Genomic DNA, 25,221 nt, shown 5'->3' with positions numbered 1-25,221 from the left:
TTTGGATGGATGCATATGTTTGACATGCATATAGGATTTATGATACTCTCGGTATGACGACCTGACTATTCTGATAGGAGGCCTTGGTGAGTACAGTTCTCTTCAGCTTTTTCTATTGTGCATTTCCAGCTTTTGTCTAGGAGACTGTACTCCATAGTTATTACTGTTGGAACCCCAAGGTTATTTTGGTGTGATCAACAAGTTAAGTTAGGTCCTGTGTGTTTCTAACCTTGTGTCTAAGTGTGCAGGAGCTTAGGAGCACAAGTAGTCGAGCGGAAGACGCAGCAAGCGAGAAGGATGGCAGTCCAAGGGACTAGGTGCTGCGGAAGAGTAAACCAGCGGACGAGAAGGAAGTGTGCAGTGATTTCGAGGGACGAAAGCCGGAGCGGAAGATTGCTCGGGGAGCAAAAGACACAGCTAGCGAGAAGGACGGCACGCGGTGCGTCCGAGGGACGAGAAGGAAACACGCGGCGATTCCGAGGGACGAGAAGCCGGAGGGAAGCCCGCTCGAGAAGACCGGAAGTTGGGTTCGGATGAGCCCTTTTCCGGATGGCAGAGATCACCCAAGCGAACGGATCCGGAGTAGAAGACCCGGATCGAGCTGAACCAGAGCAGAGGTCCCGGACGAAAAAGTCAATGACTGTTGACTTTTAGGCTCCGGGGCGCCCGGAGCAGCCCGGGGCGCCCAGAACCCTTCCGGGCGCTCGGACCTAGTTTGTTGACAAGATCGCGTCAAACGTGATCTGAACATTGGGGATAAAGTTTTATCCCCCCAAGGCGCCCGGAACCCCTTCTAGGCGCCCCGACCAAGGCTATAAATATAGCCTTGGTCCAGAAGCTCTTCATCAGTTCAGAAATTTTAACAACATTTGTGTGCTTCCACTGCTTAGATTAGCTTCTTTCTTTCTGTGCCTACACTACTGTAAACGAGGCTTCTCCGCCTGAAGGAGTTCTTAGTGCGACCATCTTCCTTGGATTAACAACCTCCCCGGTTGTAACTAAGTCAAATCTGGTGCCTTGTTTTTATGCTTTATTTTCTGCTTAATCTATTTTTCAAGTGTTAGCTTAATCGTTCGAGAAAATATTGTGTTTTATTCAGGTCTATTCAACCCCCCTTCTAGTCGGCCCAACAGTCCTACAAGTGGTATCAGAGCCGAGACGCCCCAGAAGGACTAACCGCCGTCTGAAGCAACAAAGAGATGTCCGGACCAAGCATCCATCCACCGAAATTCGAAGGGGATTTCGCCACTTGGAAAAAGAATATGCAGGTATTCTTTACCACTGATATTGAATTAACTTTAACAATGAAACTTGGCTTTGAAGCTCCAAAGAAAAAGGAAATATATCAATGGACAAAAAAGGAGCAGGCCGACTTCGTGGCGAATGGTAAGGCAGAATACCATCTGCTAAGTGTTCTTCCACCTCAAGAAGTCAACCGGATCAGGAACTATAACTCCGCAAAGGAATTTTGGGAGAAGTTCCTCGAGCTGCATGAAGGAACGTCCGAAGCCAAACTAGCTAGACGAGATCTGCTTCGCAATTAGCTCACCAGCCTGCGACTTGGGGAAGATGAGACAGTCGCACATCTGCACTCCAAAATAAAAGAAATCATCACCGGACTCACGAATCTCGGAGAAAAGGTAAGTAACCGAGATTCGCTCAGGTCCGCGTTAAATTCATTTTCTAGAAATTCAAAATGAGCATCACTAGTAGATGCTTTTTACATTTCGAAGGACTTAGAAAATATTTCATTAGAAGAATTTTTTTCAACATTTGAAGTGCCTGAGTCGAGATGTGCAGGAATGAAGGAGCCCAAGAACAACGTCGTCCTCAAAGCTTCGAGAGATGAACCTGAGTCGGAATCTTCTCTCGACGATGAGGAAATGGTAATGATGGTAAGAAGATTCAAGAAACTTTGTAAATCTAGATCTACTAACCATCTGCAGGGGAAAAAGAAAATAACAATCCGCTGCTACCACTGCGACGAAGAAGGGCATGCCAAGGACAACTGACCCAAGCTGAAGAACAAAGACAAGGAGAAGGGTAAGAAGCCTATCCAAAAATGAAAGGCCCTGAAGGCGACGTGGGACGATACGTCGTCCGAATCGAAAGTCGAAGCATTCTCCGGACTCGCACTGATGGCGAGTCATCAAGACGACGACTGCGATTCAAGCTCTTCCGAAATGAGCATCGAGAGCATTGATGAAGGGGGAGACACGTCGGAAGAAAGCAGCAGCTCAGGGGGAGAAACGGACAACGAGATCGATAAGGTAAGTCAGGTACGATCTCTTCCTCCCGATAAAATGTTTAAGTTTGTTAAACTTTTAACAAAAGATTGCTACAAATTAGAAAGTGAAAATAAAAATTTAAAAGTAATTCTAGCTAAGTCTTGTCCCTTAGAAGAATTAGATAAATTAAAACTAGCAAATGAAAAATTGAAACTTGAAAATGATGATTTGAAAATTCAAGTAGATAACTTGAAAAATTGTGCATGTTCATCTAAAACCAATTTTAGAAGATTTAATAATTTAAATTGGTACTTTAAATATCACCCGGGACAAATTAAGAACATTTCAAGAAAATATGTCCCTAAAAATTTTTTGGTTAATCCAGTACGCTGGAACCTATATTGGGTTCCGAAGTCATGCTTAAATTAATTTTAAAATTAAAATTAGCGCTTTAAGTGAGAAAATTAAACAAAGAATTTCTTTATGAGGCTTTGTCAAGGAAGTGGTTGTTGCTCCAATAACCAAGAATGCCTAGTGCCTCGTCACGACCTGGAAGCCAAAATATTGAAATAAATGTTTAATTAACTTACTAATAAAGCATTAATTAATGCTTTAAAAAGGTTATTCAAAATATTTTTTTCAATTTAGAAATTTACTTACTTAAATTTTTTTTTAATTGACTAAGTCATTCTTTTACTTAGAAAATTTTTTTTGAGTGTTTTTCTTAAGTTAAAAGATTTTCTCAAATTAGAAATTTATGCTCAAATTACTTAGAAATTTTTTTAAAAATTGCCTAAGTCAGATTTTTAAAACTTTACTTAGAAATTTTTTTTACCCTATGTTCAAAAATTTTGAAAAATTTTGAAATTTTTTTTAAATTTACTAAATTTTTAACCCTTAGATTGTTTTTCTTGGAACCCCATTTTTTGTGATCAAAGGGGGAGAAGGGAAAGTATAAGTCTAGGGGGAGGTAGATTAAATTTTTTCTTATCTATCTTTTTGCCCTTAAATTACAAATTAAGTTAATTTAATTAATTTTATTTAATGTCTATTTTAACCCTACCTTAACTTGGGTTGATCACACCAAAAAGGGGGAGATTGTTGGAACCCCAAGGTTGTTTTGGTGTGATCAACAAGTTAGGTTAGGTCCTGTGTGTTTCTAACCTTGTGTCTAACTGTGCAGGAGCTTAGGAGCACAGGTAGTCGAGCGGAAGACGCAGCTAGCGAGAAGGACGACAGTCCAAGGGATGAGGTGCTGCGGAAGAGTACACCGGCGGACGAGAAGGAAGCGTGCGGGAGCAAGAGACGCAACTAGCGAGAAGGACGGCACGCGGTGCGTCCGAGGAATGAAGACTGTGGATGAGTACGCCAACGGACGAGAAGGAAACACGCAGCGATTCCGAGTGATGAGAAGCCGGAGGGAAGCCCGCTCGAGAAGACCGGAAGTTGGGTTCGGGTGAGCCCTTTTCCGGATGGCAGAGATCACCCAAGTGAACGGATCTGGAGTAGAAGACCCGGACCAAGCCGTACCGAACCGGAGCAGAGGTCCCAGATGGAAAAGTCAACCGCTATTGACTTTTAGGCTCCGGGGCGCCCGGAGCAGCCCGGGGCGCCCGGAAACCTTCCGAGCGCCCGGACCTAGTTTGTTGACCAGATCGCGTCAAACGCCATATGAACGTTGAGGATAAAGTTTTATCCTCCCAGGGCACCCGGAACCCCTTCCAAGCGCCCCGACCAAGGCTATAAATATAGCCTTGGTCCAGAAGCTCTTCATCAGTTCAGAAATTGTAACAACACTTGTGTTCTTCCACTGCTTAGATTAGCTTCTTTCTTTCTATGCCTACACTATTGTAAACGAGGCTTCTCCGCCTGAAGGAGTTCTTAGTACAACCATCTTCCTTGGATTAACAACCTCCCCGGTTGTAACCAAGTCAAATTCGGTGCCTCGTTTTTATGCTTTATTTTCTGCTTAATCTATTTTTCAAGTGTTAGCTTAATCGTTCGAGAAAGGGTTGTGTTTTATTCAGGGCTATTCAACCCCCCTTCTAGCCGGCCCAACGGTCCTACAATTACTGTCTATTATAACTTACTATACATGTCAACTGGTATCTGCTGAGTTGTTGAACTCACCCCCGTGGACACTATCTTTTTCAGGTACCAGGTTGTTTATGGAGTCGCTTGGATTAACCTGCCTGCCGATCCCCACGTCATATTAGAAAACCAGTCTCCGCATTTTGTTTATTTTATCTTGGTATATGATATGTGTGAATTTGGCTTTGTGTTCCGATTTTGTTTCCGGAGTGTTGTGTTGTTATGTGGTGTAAGCCTAGCCGTCTAGCAGTCTTGTATTTTGGTTTTGGTACAACCTAGTGGGCTGTTAGATCTGCATATAAACTGCATGGTTGTGTGTATATTCCAGCCGCCTGTGGCTGAGGTATATTGTGTCTATAGAAATGTTTCAGATTGTCACCCGTACAGGGGAGGTGCTGTCAAAATTTTTTCGGACAGGGAATCCCCCGGGGCGTGACAATTTATTTGGTATCAGAGCCAAGTTGGCGATACTTTATTTGTATATCGTGTTAAGGATTTCGAGATTTATCTGATACCAATTTGTTGGTATATCAAATCATGATTTACGAGTCTTATATCCCGTGTTTCGGATTTCGTGTTTTAGTTTTCTCGATGTGACTTTTCAGATTTTGGGACCTGGCAGCGGCAGAACATCTCCAAGCTATAGGAGGTATGTTGGTATACTGTTGTCATACCTTTTTGTTAGTATATGCATTGTTGACTATGATAATTATGCCATGTATTAGCACGTTTTATTTAGTACTTGTCTGGTTGTTGTAGCACCTATTACATGTGATGGGTTAGCCACTGATAATGATCGACCCTAATAGATATCAAGGATTATAGTCTCTGGTGATTTTTCATATCATACCACCAGTAGTTTTAGCTTCTGTTACTACTAGTAGGAGATGGAGGCACATACTAGCCTCTGTTATTATTAGCTGTGTAGTGGATAGTATCTACATATTCATGTTGACTTAGCCAATAGAATATCATTTTATCTTAGTTAATTTCATCAGTAGGAAATTGATTTACTCTTGTTAAATCGGTCAGAAGAAGTTTGATTTACACTTGTTGATTTGGGCAGCCGTGGATTGATATACCTTAATTGCTTGTGGAGGATTAAGTTATTCTTGATTAGTTAGTAGATGATCGATTTAGTTTTGTTGGTATGATCAGTAGAGGATTGTCATACTCTATTTTTAGAGGTTCGAATCTTTGGGTTATTTGTGCTTAGTTAGGTATCTAGAGCACATTTGAGTACATATTTTATACTGACGTGGAAATGACTGAATTAACCGTATACCATTGACGAATTGGGTTAGTCTATAGAGGATCGATGTATCCTATTCCATGTGGACTTTAATTTTTGACTGTATGTACCTAGTTAGATAACATAGAAGGTAGCATTGGGAATGCCAGGTTGATTGGGTTAAATATGCTGATTATTCATAGCTATGTTGTGTGTACATATGATTGTTATGTGTTGTAGGAGTTCTGTAATAGACTGTCCATTGTAAATAGTATTTGTACACATGTTCCGATATGGTTATCGTAGGTTCCTTGTGGATGATAGCTATGTAGTTAGGTGTACGTGTCTGATTGTATTATTAAAGTATCACGTCGATTAAATCTGTGTTATGGTATGTGGATATGTGTTTGGTGTATTATGGGAGGTATCTTGTTGATTATATTTGTTCTGTATGTACACTCGTGTCTATTATGATTGGTTGGAAGTATTACGTTGATTTTACTCTTGGCATAGGTGTGTATATGTTAGGTGAGTGTTATTTGAGGTGTATTGTCGATTATACCTACGTTGATTTATGCACACAGGTTCGGTATGTATTGTTGGAGGTATCACGCTGATTTATACCTGTGTTATGAGTATGTTTGGTGTACTAATTGGAGGATTATGTTGATTATACCTAAGTTGTGTGGGCACATGTGTCAGGTGTATTGTTGGTAGCATCATGATGATTTTACTTATGTGGAGTGTCTACATTATGTCATTTGTTGTATTGCTCTGTCAACTAATTCTACTATTAGTGGGTGACCCACTACGATGTTGATAAAGTTGACGATGGATTTGATTTACGTACTGGATTGTGATACCCTTGGTTGTTCACAGTGATATGTGATAGAGTGATTTCATGCAGTCACTAGTTGGATAGTTAGAGGTCTTGTACACTTATGGATTGATTGTGGTTGAGCGTTGCTCCCACATATTTTAGATAGTTGTGGTGGAGCGTTGCTCCCATATATTATAGACTGTTTGTGGTGGAGCGTTGCTCCCACATATTTTGGATTGCTTGTGGTGGAGCGTTGCTCCCATATGTTATGGATTGTCTGTGGTGGAGCGTTGCTCCTACATATTTTGGATTGTTGTGGTGGAGCGCTGCTCCCACATAGGTTGCCTTGTTGGTGGTAGAGTGTTTCTCCCACATATGTAGTATTTATTGTGATGGAGCATTGCTCTCACATTAGATGATCTATTCTTTGGTGATTTTTAGTTATTGATCAGATTTCGGATTTGTTATCGGGGATCTCTGGTTGAGAATGTTTGTTGTACAAACATTATGAGTTTTTGGTGATGTCATTTGGGCTTACTGATGCTCCAGCGGTATTTATGGATTCGATGAACCACATCTTATTGGAGTATCTAGACTAGTTCGTTGTCGATTTCATCAACGACATATTGATCTACTCGCGTTCCGAGGAGGAGCATACACATCATCTTTGCATAGTCTTGGAGACTCTTCGACGACATCAGCTATATGCGAAGTTCAGCAAGTGTGCCTTCTGGCTAACATCAGTCAGTTTTCTGGGTCATGTGGTCTCTACCCGAGGTATTTCAGTAGACTCTCAGAAGATCGAGGCTGTCACCAGTTGGGAGCAGCCGAAATCAGTGTAGGAGATCCGTAGTTCTTGGGAGTGGCAGGATATTACAGACCTTTCCTCGAGAGTTTCTTCCGCATTGCTATGCCACTGACACGCCTGACCAGGAAAGACGTGAAGTTCACGTGGTCCGAGGACTACGAGACTAGCTTCCAGGAGCTGAAGTGAAGATTAGTGTCGGCTCCAGTTTTGGGTTTTACCTTCTGGAGAGGATGGATTCGTACACTACACCGATGCTTCTCTACAAGATTTGGGCGCTGTTTTGATGCAGCATGACCGGGTAGTCTCCTATATTTCTCGGCAGTTGAAGGAGCATGAGAAGAACTACCCAGTACATGACTTGTAACTGGCCACCATTATTTTTGCCTTGAAGATTTGGCGGCATTATCTGTACGACATTACCTTTGAGATTCTCACGGATCACAGAGTCTCAAATATATTTTCACCCAGAAGAAACGTAATCTCCGACAAGGAGATGGATGGAATCCTGAAGGATTATGACTGTACCATTAGCTACCACTCGAGGAAAGCTAATGTAGTTGCCGATGCACTCAACAGGAAGTCTAGAGGGACTTTAGCTTACCACCGAGTTGTGGTCACAAACTTGATTTAGGGTTTCTCCAAGTTGGGCCTTGAGGAGCAGGGACGGACAGAGCAGGGTATTCTGGTTACCATGGTTGCTTAGTCGTCGATCAGGACGAGGATCCGAGAGGCCCAGGCCGGTGAACAACATTTGTAGTTTATTGACAGCAGACCGAGTTCACACGAGATGAGGAGGGTATTATATACTTCCGAGGCAGATTATGCGTACCTCAGTCTCACCCGGTCTTACAGGAGCTACTTCAGGAGGCTCATTGCTCTCGATTTATGATCCATCCAGGTGGGACTCGCATGTATCGTGATTTGAGGCGTTCCTATTGGTGGAACGGAATGAAGAAAAACATCACAGATTATGTAACTAAATGTCTTGTCTGTCAGCAGGTAAAGGCCAAGCACCAGAGACCTGTAGGATTATTTCAGCGGATTCCTATTCCTGAGTGGAAATGGGAACATATTACCATGGACGTTGTGGTGGGTTTGCTTAGGACACGACGAGACTATGACGTGATTTGGGTAATCGTTGATCGATTAACCAAATCTGCACATTTTTTTTTAGTGATCCGGAAGACTGATTCCCTGGATCGATTGGCAGATCTGTATTGCTGGGAGATCATCAGATTATGTGGTGTCCTTTTAACTATTATTTCGGATAGAGACCCAGGGTTCACGTCTCGTTTCTGGCAGAGTCTGCAGCAGGCCTTGGGCACTCAGCTCCGTTTCAATACAGCTTTCCAACCGCAGACAGATGGACAGTCAGAGCGGACCATTCAGACTCTAGAGGACTTGCTGAGACCTTGTGTATTAGATTTCGGAGGCAGTTGAGAGGACCAATTGCCATTGGTTGAGTTCGCCTACAACAACAGTTTTCATTTGACTATCCAGATGACACCGTTTGATGCGTTGTATGGTAGGCCTTGTCGAACACCCACCTTATGGGATGAGGTTGGGGAGGCCTTGCTGTTGGGACCTCATAGAGCTCCGCATGAGATAGAGTTGGTCCATATTATCAGACAGAGGATGTCAGAGGCGCAGGACCGCCAGAAGAGATCGGGGATGGAGACCCCTAGAGTTCTCTACTGGTGACTATGTTTTTCTACGACTCTTACCCACGAAAGGGGTGAAGAGATTTGGCCTTAGAGGTAAGCTAGCTCCGTGATACATTAGACCTTTCCAGATCCTGGAGAGGATTGGAGCGGTAGCATATCGACTGGCATTACCACCGTCCCTGGCAGACGTTCACGACATATTCCACTTATCTATGCAGAGGAGATACGTAGCTGACCCAACACATGTGTTGTCTAATATACCAGTTCCCCTTTAGTCTAACGTCACTTATGAGGAGGTTCCGGTACGGATTCTGGACCAGAAAGTGCGTCAGTTGTGGAACAAGACAATCCGACTGGTTAAAGTCGGATGACAGCATCATTCGGACGAGAAGGCTACCTGGGAGCTCGAGGGTACTATCCGAGCTCGATACCCCCATCTTTTCACTTGAGGTATGTGATTTAACTTACCATTTAGCATTTATACTCTTTACTTGTGGTTAGTATTTGCTGATGGTAGATAACAAAATTTGAGGACCAAATTTTTATTAGTAGGGGAGAATGTAAAATACCGGAAACTGGAGAATAATGATAAGGAAATTTTTCAAAATTTTTAGAAATTTTCTGGAAAATTTTCGGATACCATATGGACGAGTTTACAGGAATAAAAAATTGGGCAACGGGAAAACTAATTTAGGCTATCCCATTTTAACGAGGAAAAGTTTTACTTTTCCTTTTTCCTTTTTATTTCCTTTTTATTTCTTTTTCTTTCTTCCCTCCACTGATCCGTTTCTTCCACCGCGTGCCGAACCTGTGTTGTGCCCTAACCTCGTGCCGAGCGGTTTCTCTACCTCGCGAACAAAACCGTCGGCAAGGGAGATCGGGCATTACGGTTCCCCGCCTCTCCTCTACCTCTCACGCGGAGTGATCTCGACGCCACCGTCTAGCACTGAGCAACGTTGTAGCCGCCTCTCCCTTCTCTTCCTGTGTCGTCTCTGCCCAGCATCGCTGATGCCGCCGATTGCCTGCGAGCTCACTGCCGGCAGGGCACCATCTGTCCGATGCCCTAGCTTCCGACTCTAGCCTCTGCCCCGACTCCAAGTCGTGCCCTAGCCTCTGTTTCCGACGCCGGTAAGGGCTTTGCCGTGGCCACCACTTGGGATTCGTATGCCGTCGTCGCCCCTCTGCTCTGGTTCACTACCTCAGTAGCTCCTTGCTGGAACCAACACAGGTGCCCTAACTCCTCCGTCCTCTATTCCTGTGAGCTACTAGATGAAGGTAAGGATCAATTTACAATTTTAGTTGTGCACTGGTATTTGATTGGGTAGTTGATGCATTCGTAGTGTGATTTTTGGATTGATTGTTGGAAGGCAGTGACCTAGCTTGGTTCCGGCTATCACAGCATCAATAGTTTGTTGCTGTCTCTGCTTGATTCCGGCCACCACACCCCTGTCAACAGATTGGCACACATGAGTGGGAAGGATTTCAACAGTGAGGTTCTTTTATGAAGGATTGTGAGGTGGCATGGAGAGCTTCCTCTTTATCACAACATCCACTGGATCCTTCACGGAGTGGCTACATATTTGGATTGGGGTAAGAAGTGTGTAGAATTTCATTTCATTTCTGAAATGATAGATTAGATTAGTTGATTCAGAATTGTTATGTTAGCAGGAAAAGAGTGGGCAGCAGTAGATCATCTTTCGATGGTGAAAACCCTTTCAGTCGTGAGCCACCATTAGCTACGACAAATTTGGTGAGTTTGTAGGATGATAAGGGTTCATGGATTGAGTTAAATTTAATTGAACTAATGAGAATGGATCCCTAATCAGATTAGGGTTAAGTTAGCTATTTGGTACATGATAGCTTTAGCTCACTAGTTCATATTTGACCTAGTTGTACCATGCGTTATGTGGTTGCAGGACTTTGACGCGAGATGAGCATCTCAACGTCGGAGTTGGACTGGATTGGATTTTTCGATTTGAGGCGGGTACCTTGACTTATCTTTGATAATGTTATGTTGATATGTTTAGTAGGTTATAACCTTTAGTAATGATTATGCTCATCTTTACTTAGATTGGTCACTGCCTGATACCTGTTACATGCTTGTTTTGTTTACCTATCATGCACTTCATGTTAGTACCTACCTGATTATATATGCTTATAGGGGTAGTGACACAACCATATGTTTATTATGTTCAGGATCTAGGTTTTTATACCATATCTGATATGTGTACCTTTGATTTGGTTCATTTTCCTATGGTACACATTTTATATATATATGGATATTGCTATGCTGTTCAGGATTCTGTCATGCTTAGTGTCATGCATCATTAACATGATTGTATGCTGTGCGATAGTCTGCTGCATTATTGTTGAGTACATCGCCAGTTTCATCTCTGTCAGTGCTCCGCTGGACGCTCATGGGTTGCGTGACGCACCGTGGTAGCACGTCAGATTTGCTCGGTGGTGCTCCATTGGTCCGCTCAGGGTAGTGTGATGCAGCGTGGTAGCACGCCGGGATCTCTCCCCGTCATTGTGCACCGGGAGATGAGAATATTGCGCTCCCCCACATATGATTTGGGGTAGGAGGATAGGTGTACTCCGATAACATCCCATCCACTCGGTCACTTATCAGGAGCAGTGACGTCAGAGTGCACGTTTGTCATAGCCCTATCCACTCGATCTCACCATTGTGTGTGAGATGGCTGACTGGCGTCAGGGGTGACCATGTCATTGGCATCATATGCATTTATGCATTTACTGATTGTGTTTGCTGCACTTATATGCTGCATTTGGATGGATGCATATGTTTGACATGCATACAAGATTTATGATACTCTCGGTTTGACGACCTGACTATTCTGATAGGAGGCCATGGTGAGTACAGTTCTCTTCAGCCTTTTCTATTGTGCATTTACAACTTTTGTCCAAGAGACTGTACTCCATAGTTATTACTATCTGTTATAGCTTACTATACATGTCAACTGGTATCTGTTGAGTTGTTGAACTCACCCCCGTGGACACTATCTTTTTCAAGTACCAGGTTGTTTATAGAGTCGCTTGGAGTATCCTGCTTGCCGGTCCCCACGTCACATTAGAAGACCAGTCTCCGCATTTTGTTTATTTTATCTTGGTATATGATATGTGTGAATTTGGCTTTGTGTTCCGGTTTTGTTTCTGGAGTGTTGTGTTGTTGTGTGGTGTAAGTCTAGTCGGCTAGCAGTCTTGTATTTTGGTGTTGGTACAGCCGAGTGGGCTGTTAGATCTGTATATAAACTGCGTGGTTGTGTGTATATTCCAGCCGCCTGTGGCTGAGGTATATTTTGTCTGTAGAAATGTTTCAGATTGTCACCCGTATAGGGGAGGTGCTGTCGAAATTTCTTCGGACAGGGACTCCCCCAGGGCGTGACAAATTATTCTCACTTGGCTATCAGGATTCATAAACTCTAGTACTTAGCCTGGAGGTCTAGAGTTCGAATCCTGGGGAAGGCAAAAATTCACTGGCCAGGGGTGGGAAGTCCTAGTGAGTAACGATGTAACACCCACAAAATTATGAGATAAGTATATGGGTGTTATTTGCTTTAGAGCCTAAAATTTTGAAGAATCAAAAAGAAAAAAAAAAGAAGATAAGAGAAATAAAAGAAGAGGTGAAGGTTTGAACCTTAAACCTCTCACAAAGGATAGAAATAAAATTATGCATGATAACCACTAGGATAATGAATAATATGTTAATGGGAAATGATGGGAATTGTAGTTAAATGTAAAGCTAAAATTTAGTGAAGGAACAAAGGGAAAATCAAGTGGCTTCTTTCTCTTGTTTACCTCTTGGTTAAGGAAAAAGAGTAGCAAAAGACAAGTTGTCCTTCTCCCTTTCCTTCTCTATTTTCGTGGGGTTTAAGAGGATAATAAAGAGAAGAATTTAGGGAAGGGAATGAGGACATATTCTCATTAAGAAAATACATGCATGAGATAAGGAGGAAGGGAAGCAAAGTTCATTTTGGTAACTTCCACCTACTTAGCATAAAAAGGAAAGGAACTAAAGGTTTTCATTTTTTTTCCTTCTCCCTCACCCTTGCCGAGACTCTAAGCCTCCTCCCTCATCTCCACAAGCCAAGTTTAGGTTTCTCCCTAAGAGAAAACTAAACTACAAGAAGGAGCCTTCAAGGTGTACCCTTCCAAGCAAGAGAAAATCAAAAGGAGTGCTAGAAGAAGAAGCCCCCTACTTCCTCTTCACCAAGGGTACCATTTCTTTAAAAATTAACAAGTGATTACTAGGTAAGCTTCCCCTCACCTGTGGTACAATAGTTTGTATGGTTTTCCATGGAGATAGATCGCTTAAAAACTTAAGTTTTTGTTTAAGAAAATTCGGTCAAAAAAATAAGAAGAAGAGTTTAAGAAAGTTGTAATTAGATATGCTTTCTATTTTTCTTGTGACATGTATTTTATGTAAGAAGTTAATCTATGGTTTCCATGCTAGAATAATTAATGAAAAATTAGTTTCATGATTTACATGTTTCGGCCAAGCATGAACAAGAAGACTAGGGAAGTTCAAGACTCAAACTAAGCATGTTTCCTTATTCTTTTGGTTATGTACCCTATGATAATGAGGTTGTTAACTTTTCTCTTACTTGTATGTTGTTTGAAACTCCATTTACATGCTCATGAATATTCGGCCAAGTAAGGAGTAAAGGCCTAGGAGAGTTTTAAACCTAAGACCAAGCATGCTAAGATTTTTCCTAAGACAAGACATGAAGCTAAAATGTTATGCCATGATTGTATGTTAGTTATGAATCTTATTTCATGCTTATGAGGGTTTGGTTATGATGAGAGTTGAAGTCTAGGAAAGTTGAAACCAAGGCTAAGAGGCTCATGACCTTCTTGATAATATAATATGAAACTAGTTGATGTTTTATGGTTGCTTGTTATATAGAATTTTGAATACATGTAACTTTCGGCCACATTAGGTTTAAAGCTAGTATGTGTAGGTTTTTTTTAACTAAGTTTACTCATGTTGTTCCTTGTTATGAAGCCATGAAAATTGTGTAGGGTTTCCATGCTCTTGTGCCACTAGAAACTTAGTTTCATGCTTGTTAAGTTTCGGCCACTACAAGTTTAAAGGGGTCTAGAGAAATTTGAATCCAACTTATACATGCTTATGATGTCCTTGAGATATATGCTATGAAATGTAGTTGTGGTTCCCATACTCTCATGTCACTACAAATCTAGTTCCATGATTTACATGTTTCGGCCACTATAAGTTTAAAGGCTTAGAGAAATTAGAACCCAACTTATATATGCTTATGATGTTCTTGTGATGTATGCTATGGAATGTAGTTGTGGTTTCATACTCTTATGCCACTAAAAACCTAATTCCATGATTGTTAGGTTAGGCCACCTTGAATTAAGGGGTCTAGGAAGTTTGAAATTTTAAACAAACATGCTTATGTTGTTCCTCATGAAAATATATAACATGTTGGCTTAAGGTTCAACACCTCTATGCTACTTGTAACCTAGGATGAGATAAGCTAGGGTTCGGCCATGATATGATTAGGAGCTTAGGGAACTTAGAACCCAAACTAAATGTGCTTAAGTAGTTCCCTATGAAATATAATATGATATGAGTATAGGGTTTACATGTTTACATGTTGCTTAGAACTTGATTCCTCTTCATGAAAGGTTTCGGCCATGAAATAATTGGAAACCTAGGAGGGCTTAAAAATTTAGGTTAACATGCTTATGATCTTTCTTATGTTAGTATGTGAAGATATCATGAAAATTTTTATGTTTGTATGTTGTCTAGAGATCATGTGGTCCTTTCATGACTTTCGGCCATATGGGTTTAGTGACTAGATATACCTCACATGCTATGAAGAGATGATATTTAATGATTCCATGAATGGTTATGTCTTTTTAAGATATGTGTTATGTTCTTTCATGTATGCTTATGACCCATGTATGTATGTACTATGTGCTCAAACATGCTTACCTTATGACATGATAAAATGATACGTTCGTTATGCAAGCCTATGATTCATGCATGTGCTGTGTGCCCAAATATGCATGCTTTAAGATAAGTGATATGTTCATGATGTATGTTATGATTCATGCATGTGCTGTGTGCCCAAATATGCATATTTTATGATATGTTAAGAAATATGATATGCATGAAATGATAAGAACTATGATATGTAAGTTAAGTCATGCTACTTTACTTTATGTATGGCTTGTACCAAGGGTGGGCTCCATAAGCGCCCCGGGGTCGATGGACTAAGAAACGGGCCTCGTTAGGGATGGGCTCCTAAGTGCCCCTAGGTCGATGGACTAAGAAACGGGCCTAGTATGTATGCCTTGTAGGGTTCAAGACTTGCTACCTTGGACCTACATAGGACGCGCGCATTTATGTATGTGGTACAAGCCGGGGCCCTAATCATGCTGAGATTATGTTTAAGTATGTATTGTATAAGTTTTCAAAAGACATGTTGCATATGTTGCTTGATATATGTTTAGGGATGTACCATGATTATATTTTATGATTACGCCATGCTAGTTATGATGATGTTATGCTATGACAGGATGCGTTTGATGATCATGATATGTTATGCCATGATACTTTATGTTATGTTATGATATGCCATGATATGCTCTTAAGATGATATACTTGTCTTTATGTCTTATGACTTGTGATTTTAAATATGCTTGATGGTTTTTGTGAGTAGGAAAGGAACTTACTGAGCCATGAGTGCTCATAGCTTACTTTCTTGTACCACAGATAAAGGCAAGGAATGGATGTACTAGGGGAGCAGCAGGAGGGCTTGAAGGTTGTGTGCGGTAGTGGACTGGCTAAAAGAAATGACCTGCTTTCATTTAATAAGAAATTTGCCATGTTGATGTTATTACTTTATGACTCCATGACTTTAAGTATGTGTTTGGTATTAAGACCCAAAATTTATGATAAGTATGCTATGTGGACCTTTTATGTCTATTGTGATTTTTAAGTAAGAAAAAGGTTTTTAAATTCTCTAAGTAAGACTTCCGCTGTGTTAAGTATGCAAGTGTCGTCAAGTAACCCCCGTCTCCTTAGCAGGAGGGGCGGGGTGTTACAAACGACATGGTCGAGGGTCGTCAGTCGATGACATAAGGGGTCGCTAGTTTGGGCCGCCCAAGGGGCCAAGGGGTCGGGTCGTTACAGTTATGATTCATCCAAATTATTTAGTACTTTTGTTCCCATGGTGATTCCTTACTTACATTTTGGTTACTAGATAACCTCGGATTTTGGAAGCTCATTTGGAAAAATCCAAATCCCAACATATGCATCGCATGTGTAATAAAAAAAATGAATGAAAAGAAAAAAAATAAAAAAAAAAATAAAATAATAAAAGAAGAAGAAAATAATAAGGGGTAAAAAATAGTTGTCGTGAGTGGAAACTAACAATTCACCCCTTTGAGACCAAGTTAGGTTATTGGGGAAATAATGTTATGTTTCTCTTGATTCCGAGAAGTACTTTTTGAGGCCTTGTGTAAATTAAGGAAAATGAACCAAGTGTGTGGCAGGTAAGTGTCTATCACCGGGAATATTAGGAACTCAATTGTATGATGACTTAACTAGGACAAAGAATTGAAACTTGAAGAGTTTGAGATACTTACTGCACCAAGCACAAAGGACTTATACTTAGGCCATACTTAGATTACTCCACAGTCATGCTTATCAATGAAACTAATTGATAGAGTTAGGCGAATGCACTAGGGATGATGAAGCACTGCAGGAACTTATGAACATAGTTTGTAGCGTTTTGCTTGAGGACAAGCAAAGGATCAAGTCTGGGGGTGTGATGTGCACAAATATTATGATCATTTACGCATATGTTAGCGCACTTTCACATACTTTATGCATATGTATTTATTGCATGATTGCCTCTCTAATCTTGTATTCATTATATAAACTCTTTTTGTTTGGATATCTGCTCTTTGTTTGGTTTTGTGTTAACATGGACAACTTTCGGAGTGAAAACGGTGATTATCGACGCATCGAAACAAGCCACAGAACATGGTCGTACGATCTCGCACGACCGTGTGACCAGATCGAAGAGGGGAAGTGCACGACCGTGCAACCCTACATGACCGTTCGACCCTGCACGGCCGTGCGACAGAGATCGAGGCAAATCAACACACGGCTGTGCAACCCTGAACGGTCGTGACACCCCTTGACCGAGACCAGGAAGTGCCCGACCATGCATCCCTGCACGGCCGTGCGGCAGGAGCTAAGGCCAGACACCACACGGCCGTGCCAATTGGCAAGACCGTGCAGTGCCACCAGAGAAGAGAATGGACACGGCCGTGCCATCCTTGCACGGCTGTGTCGCCATAGCTGAACCCTAGTCTATATAAGGGTTTTAACCCTTTTCTCGAGGGGGAGCACGGGGAAGCGAGCCGTTAGCTGGAGAAATGTCCTGAAGCCATCCTGCGTCATCTTGGACCACCGTCCAGCGATCTTCCATCACCGTATCGACTTCGGAAGCAGAGGATTGGATCCGAAAGCCACTTGTCGTTATTGGATAAGCATATTTTTTCTCTCTTTCTCCGTGTCTGAAGATTGTATGTTTATCTACATTATGTCTTTGGATATCTCTCTGACACCTATGGAGTAGATCCTTTGTTCTAGAACTAGGGAGTACTTGTGGTTCGGTTTGATGTAAAACTCGCATTATGCTTATACTCATTGTATGATCTTTTATGCTTTGTATCAATTGCATGTTGCTTGATTGTGTATAACTTGTTAACCTCGTAGAGGGATTATCCCTAGATCATACACTCAAGGGGCCCTAGTGACAGGGGTAACCCGTTCACGGACATCTAGGATACTTCCTTGAAAGGAGAGGCAAATTCCCCTCAAGGAAGCGAGAGACCAAACTTAGCTCTTAACCACTATTCTTGACTTACCAATTGGAGTCGTGTCCTCAAGATTTGCCGAGGTGCCCTAGTGATAGGGGTAAACTGTAACAGGCCTTCTTAGGGCCCTTCTTTATTCTGGCATTTAAGAATAGCTGCTTTAGCTTCAGGCAATTTCATGTTAAAAGACAGCGAGTGTAGGATAAAACGTGACACATCAATACCACCACAACGAAACCGATCTCCTAGAGCTCCTCATAACCAAGTAAACACTCCGACTCACCATCTCTCGATTCTTCCTCCTGACCTTTATTTCCCTAGATTATCCACAACCATAGGTAGTCTAGCTAAGCCTTAGTGAACAATTTCTAGTGTTTATAACCAGTCCCTGTGGAATAGATATTTTTATTACTGACGATGAATTCGTGCACTTGTGGAATCGTAACAGTTTCCTACAGCTGAAGCATAAGGAACTGTCTTCATTTCCTCTATCTCTTTTGATGTCTTAGGAGACATCTCTTTAAATAAAGATACTTCATGCCAAAAATGTAGAAAATCTTTCTTGGAGCTTTGCATGCTAACACGAGCTAGGATAGTATCGATATGAAGCTAGGGATAAGCATAATATTCTTTTCTTACGATCCCTTATTGCTTTGATACCAAGAATATGTCCGCATCCTCCCAAGTCCTTCATATTGAATTGCTTGGACAACTATACCCTTACTTCTGACAACACTTTGATATTGTTGCCAACTAACAAAATGTCATTTACGTATAGTACAAGAAATACCACCACGTTTCTGTCACACTTCTTGTATACACAAGACTCATCCGGACACTGAATAAATCCATAAGACTGGATTACTTCATTAAACCAGATATTCCAAGATCTTGAAGCTTGCTTCAGTCCATAAATAGACCGATTGAGCTTACATACAAGATATTCTTTTCCTTTTGCAATAAACCCCTCTTGTTGCTTCATATGAATGTTTTCTTCAAGACTTCCATTAAGGAAAGCTGTCTTGACATCCATTTGCCAAACCTCATAATCCACATGAGCAGCAATAGATAAAAGTATCCGGATAGACTTAAGCATAGCTACCGGCGAAAAGGTTTCCTCATAATCGATTCTCTCTTTCTGAGTATATCCTTTTACATCAAGCCTTGCTTTGGAAGTTTCCACCTTCCTGTTTGTCCCTCTTTTTATTTTGTAGACTTATTTACACCCAATGGCTTTTACACCATTTGGTGGTTCTACAAGCTCCCAGACCTATATAGATTCTATTTCAGAGTTCATTACACTTTGCCAAGATGTTGTATCTTTATGTGCAGGAATCAGGTTCATGTTCACCAAGGATCAAGTCCAAGACTCCCAAAACATGAATCTGCCAGGTTGCCGAACAACCATCCCACTACGACGTAACACTGCTTGTAATTGTGCATCATTTGTGACACGTGTTATAGTTTCTTGTGGTATCTCATCTTGTACAGTTGGTACTAGTTTAAACGTGTCTTCTCTTATTTCCTTAAGAATAATTTTACTTATGAACTTGTGGTTCATTACATAGTCTTCTTCTAAAAATCAGACATTGGTGCTAACAATGACCTTCTGATTTTTACAACTATAAAATAAACCTCCTTTCGTTTCCCTAGGATAACCCACAAACAAGCAAACTTTAGTTCGTAATTCCAACTTATCAGTGTCTCCCTTCAGCACATGTGCTGGACTATCCCAAATCCGAATATGCTTTAGACTAGGCTTACGCCCATTCTACAACTCTATGGGAGTAGTGGGTACTGACTTAGAAGGTACTATGTTCATTGCCGTTTCCAGAGTATATCCCCAAAATGAATTTGGTAATTTCGAATAACTCATCATTGATCTAACCATTTCCATAAGAGTCATATTCCTTCGTTCTACCACACCATTCTGTTGGGGTGTACCAGGTGCAAACAATTGAGATTGAATCCCGACTTCTGATAAGTAACTCCTAAGCTCTCCTAAGAGGTACTCGCCACCACAATCAGACCGTAGTGTCTTGATACTTTTACCATGATATTTCTCCACATCAGCCTTGTACTCTTTGAACTTATCATAGCACTTAGAATTGCGGCGCATCAAGTAAATGTACCCGTATCTCGAATAGTCATCTATAAAAGAGGAGAAACATTCGAAACCACCTCTTGCCTGGATAGTCATAGGTCCACACAAATCAGAATGAACCAATTCTAACACATCTTTGGCTCTATACCCCTTAGACTTAAAAATCCTTTTGGTCATTTTCCCTCCTAAGTAAAACTCGTAGGTTGGAAAGTTTTCCACCACCAATGAACCCTAAAGTTCATCGGCTATTAACCTTTGAATCCTACTCAAGTTAATATGACCTAGCCTTAGATGCCAAAGATATGATTGGTTCATTTCCGAAGATTGCTTTCTCTTATTAGAATTAGAAGATGTGTTATTAATTTCCATTTGTTGCATCGTGGGAGTTATTGGATTTCAAGTATATAAATTGTCAACCAACGTACCAGAACAGATAACTTCTCTATTTTTCCTGATAACAACTTTGTTATCAAAAGAGACAGAATATCCATTCTTTGAATAGTTTAGAAACTGAAATCAAATTTTTTCTAAAACTTGGTACATAAAGGCAATTTCTTAAAATCAATGTTTTATTCCTATCAAAGGATAAATAAACATCTCCCACTGCAACAACCACCACTTTTGTAGCATTGCCCATGTAAACGATGATTTCTCCATGTAGTCGTCGGGTTTTCTGGCACCCCTGCAATGAATTGCAGACATGATAAGTGGTTCCTGTATCTACACACCAGGTACCGGTAGATAACACCACTAAACATGTTTCGACTAATGAATAAGATGCACCTTTATTGTTCTCATTTCTGAGAGAACAGTCCACCTAAGTGTCCAAGTTTTATTTCCAATCAATATAATTGGGACTTGTAAGTGTAATCTCTAACAACTAGGGAATTGAAAACCATTTAAAATCCTAATAATCACAAAATATTTGGTCAATACCAACATCTCAAAATCTCCATCAATTTTGTATGCCACGTTAGTATGGACGTATACAAATTCAAACATTTGTAAGAGGAGATTTTATCCATTAATTTTATTATCTTGTCAACCTAACTTTATGACAAATAAAATTAATAGTTGGTCTGTCTTCGATCAAATATTAGGTTAAAACTTTTGAATTTAAATTAATATTGATTCCTCAAAACAATATCATTTAAATTCACCAACACCTCAAACACCGTGAATTTTGTATGCCACGATAGTGTGGATGTATACAAATTCAAACATTTGTAAGAAGAGGGTCTTACCAATTAATTATCTTGTCAACATAAAATTACCTCAAACACCATGAATTTTATATGCCACGATAGTGTGGACGTATACAAAATCAAAGATTTGTAAGAGGAGGGTTTTACCCATTAATTTTATTTTCTTGTCAACCTATCTTTATAACAAATTAAATTACCTCAAACACCGTGAATTTTGTATGCCACGATAGTGTGGACGTATACAAATTCAAACATTTGTAAGAGGAGATTTTACCTAGTTTTATGACAAATTAATAGTTGGTTTTGCTTCGGTCACACAAATAATAGCAATGACTCCGATGGGGAGGATAATATTAAATGTGCCTAAGTGTATACCATTACTTGATACTAAGTTCACGAAATAGAATTGTGCCCCTTCAGATGGAGAAGATCACACACATCCTAAATAATTTCCTATAATTATCCATTAAGGTAGTTTGGTCTAGTGATCCGCAAATAAACTCATCCGATGTGGAGGAAGGCACTCAGAGCCAACGCGTAAGTTTGAATGCATCACTTACAAATCAGTAATGGAGACCGTGGAATTTAATTAAATTCCTCTCCCACTTAGTTATTTAGAATGAGGAATTTTAACATGCACACAAGCACACACAGCATAAAAGGCAATAAATAAGAAAAATAATTTTTCAACTATTATGGCCTTTATCCATAGCTGTCCTCCGTGTGCCATCAACCCTAGCTGCTGCCATCTTTAGCCACCGCTATCGGGTCTAATAGTCACATCTATCTTGCTTCTTTTTCCGCTACGCCTCTAGTCCTCAAATAGTCCCACGCCTCACAAGGATATGATCCGTAACAAAGATAAATTTTACATTTATCGATCCTATATTCCACGAAGGAATGTACATATAATCTAGATCGAACAAAATGTAAAATCCTACTAACTAATACAGCTCTTGTTGTATTTAATATTACAATCATGCACACACATAAAATACCCTTGACATGTCCGAGGGTCCAATCACACACAAACATGGCCATAATAGTTGGATCTAGTATGCCTGCAACCATAGAGTTAATCTATTTGCACATCCTACTATTATCATGTCTAAATTATGTATACATGTACATAATTAAACTAAAAACCAAACACACAGAGGCTCAAACCTTGCTTTGATACCAATTATTGGTTGCTACTCCGAATACCGCTTTAGTTCCCCTGTACAAAAATTTTGTACAAGCATAAAACTTTTCCTAGCTACCCTTTTGCTCTACTGAAGTCAAACTTGGATTGCAAACGATGCTTAATATTATTAATCCAAGTTATCCTTCAGAAGTTAAACTTGAATTGGGAACGAAACTTAACATTCTTACTTCAAGTTTAACCGATATGATCTTCCTAAGTTAAACCATATTACAGAAGTTATCAAATATCTATTTCAAAGATTGACTTCCAAGTTAAACATGGCGAGGCACTAGGCCTTCTTGGGTATGGGATCATCCACCACTTCCTAGACAAAGGCTCACAAAGAAATTGGATATTTAACTTCTTATAGTAAACTAGGTTTAACTATAGAGACCTCATAAAAGCACATTATCGAAACATGAAATCGAAAAATAAAATCGATAACAAAAACAATAAACTAAAATCGATAGCCTCTTGTGTTTGGGTTTTCAAGATCTATATGAAGAACATGAACTAGTTATGATGCGGAAACAAATAACTAGTTATACCTTTCTTTGTAGCTAAAGACCTCTTGATCTTCTGTTGTATTCCTCTCCTCCTCTTGGACGTTGTGTGGGCAATGATCTACCAAGATGGAATCCACTCGAACCACTTCGTCTCCTCCAAGACTCTCGAGCCACCAAGGGATGCCAAAATAGGAAACTCCTTCTCTTCTTCTTCTTCCTCCAAGTAGCCGGCCACCAAGGAGACGCCAACTTGATGTGCCGCTAGCCCTTAGGAAGTAAAAGAGAAAGGAAGAAAAGAGAGAAAATCTGGCCACCAACCACCAAGGGATGCTAGGATGCAATGCCTCCTCTTCTTCTTCTTCTCAATATAACCGACCACCAAGGACGTGGTTCTCTCCTTAATGCCGCTGTCCACAAAGAAGAGGGAAGGGAGAAGAGGATGGCCGACCACACCAAGGAAAAGAGAGGAGCTAAGAGAGATCAATTATCATCCCATAAGGCACCCTCTACCTCTATTTTATAATCCTTGGTCACGGCAAAAAAGGAAAGTTTTAAACATAATTAAAACTTCCTTATTTGTGGCCTCTCTTTTTAAAAAATTTTTTTTAACAATAATTAAAATCTCTCTTTTCTAAATTTCCTATTGTACATGGCAATAAAGGAAAGTTTTAAAATTAATCTATCTCTTTTAAAACATGTAGACAACTACAAAAAAGGAAAGATTAATTAAAACTCCTTTTAAATCATGGTTACAAAAAAAGGAAGGTTTTATCAAAAATTAAAATCTCTCTTTTAAATATTATAAATAACTACAAATAAGGAAAGATTTTAATAAAATTAAAATATCTCTTTAATCTTTTGTAGATAGCTATAAAAGGAAAGATTTTAAAATTTTAAAACTCTCTTTTAAAACCATGAGGATGGCTATAAAAGAAAATTAAAATTTTTTTTTAACCATTGTAGATAACTACAAAAAAAGAAAGATTTTAACAAAATAAAATCTCTCTTTTAACCAATGTAAATAACTACAAATAAGGAAAGATTTTAACAAAATTTTGTTTTAAACAAAACTTCCTTATTCCTTTTCTTATGGCCGGCCCCATGCTTGGTCACCAAGCATGGCTTGGTCGGCCACGTCATGGACTCCAAAACAATGCTTGGCCGGCCCCCTTTCTCCAAGCAAGGATGTGTCCGACCACTTACTTGGGTAAGAAGTGGACTTTGTGGATACAAGGCTTTATAGAGGTTACAACATGGACCGAGAGGAGAAATTGGTTTTGGTCTCCCGATGAGTTTAAGTATCCTGTGTTCTACCCGAACACCCAACTCAAGTTCATCAATAATAACTCATACTACTAAAGAGTTATTATTGAACTACCGCACAAATCTCAAATTACATTATGAGCTCCTTCTTATTATGAGTGCATTAATCTCCCTGTGTTTAAGATATCGAATGCCCACTAATTAAATGAGTTACTTACAACTCACTTAATTAATATCTAGCTCCAAGAGTAGTACCACTCAATCTTATTGTTATGTCGGGCTAAGTCCACCTGCAGGGTTTACATGACAATCCTTATGAGCTCCTCAAGGGGACATTATCAACCTAGATTACTAGGACACAGTTTCCTTCTATAATCAACAACACACCATATAAATAATATTATTTCCCAACTTATCGAACCTATTGATTCATCAAACTAAATCTCACCCTTTGATAAATTAAAGAAATAAATACTAAGCATACGTGCTTGTTATTATATCAGGATTAAAAGCATACACTTCCATAATAACAAAGGTCTTTAGTCAGTATAAAAAGAACTACCTCAAATGGTCCTGCTCAATACACACCTAGTGTACTAGTGTAATTTTATAGTTAAGATAAACTAATATCAAATTACACTACAACCACTCCAATGGTTTGTCTCATTCCATCTTGGTTGTAAGCTACTATTTATAATTTATAAGGAACTGATAACATGATTTTCTGTGTAGCACCTCACACCATGTTATCTACAATACTATTTATAATTTATGAGGAACATATAGGACATCATGTAGAAATAGGGTATGCCCACCACGTAGGTTGAGCTTGCAAGTGTCAATTCCTTTAACTTCAATTCTTGCATTATTTCCTACATATATCCATTTGTTGTCAGCTGGTACCCGACGGTACTCTATATATGTAGCTCGATCACGTGCTACATGATTCATTGCTCCTGAATCTACAATCCACAAAGAATACAAATCAGCTAACAACACTGTACTTGCAACATGATGCTCATGGAAAGAAGATAGAGATGGATCTACCTTTTTTTAGGCTCAGTGCAATCCCGAGCAAAATGACCCTTCTTGCCACAGTTGAAGCAGGTCAACTTGCTCCTAGGTTTTTGTCCATATTTCTTTCCTTTCTTCTTGATTTGGTTTTTAACAACAACAACACTAGCCTCCTTTCCTTTTCCCTTTTCTTTCTTAAACCATCTTTTCTTATTCTT

The sequence above is a fragment of the Zingiber officinale genome, chromosome 6A, assembly GCF_018446385.1.
Source record: "Zingiber officinale cultivar Zhangliang chromosome 6A, Zo_v1.1, whole genome shotgun sequence".
NCBI lineage: Eukaryota > Viridiplantae > Streptophyta > Magnoliopsida > Zingiberales > Zingiberaceae > Zingiber > Zingiber officinale.
This window is presented reverse-complemented; position numbering follows the sequence as displayed.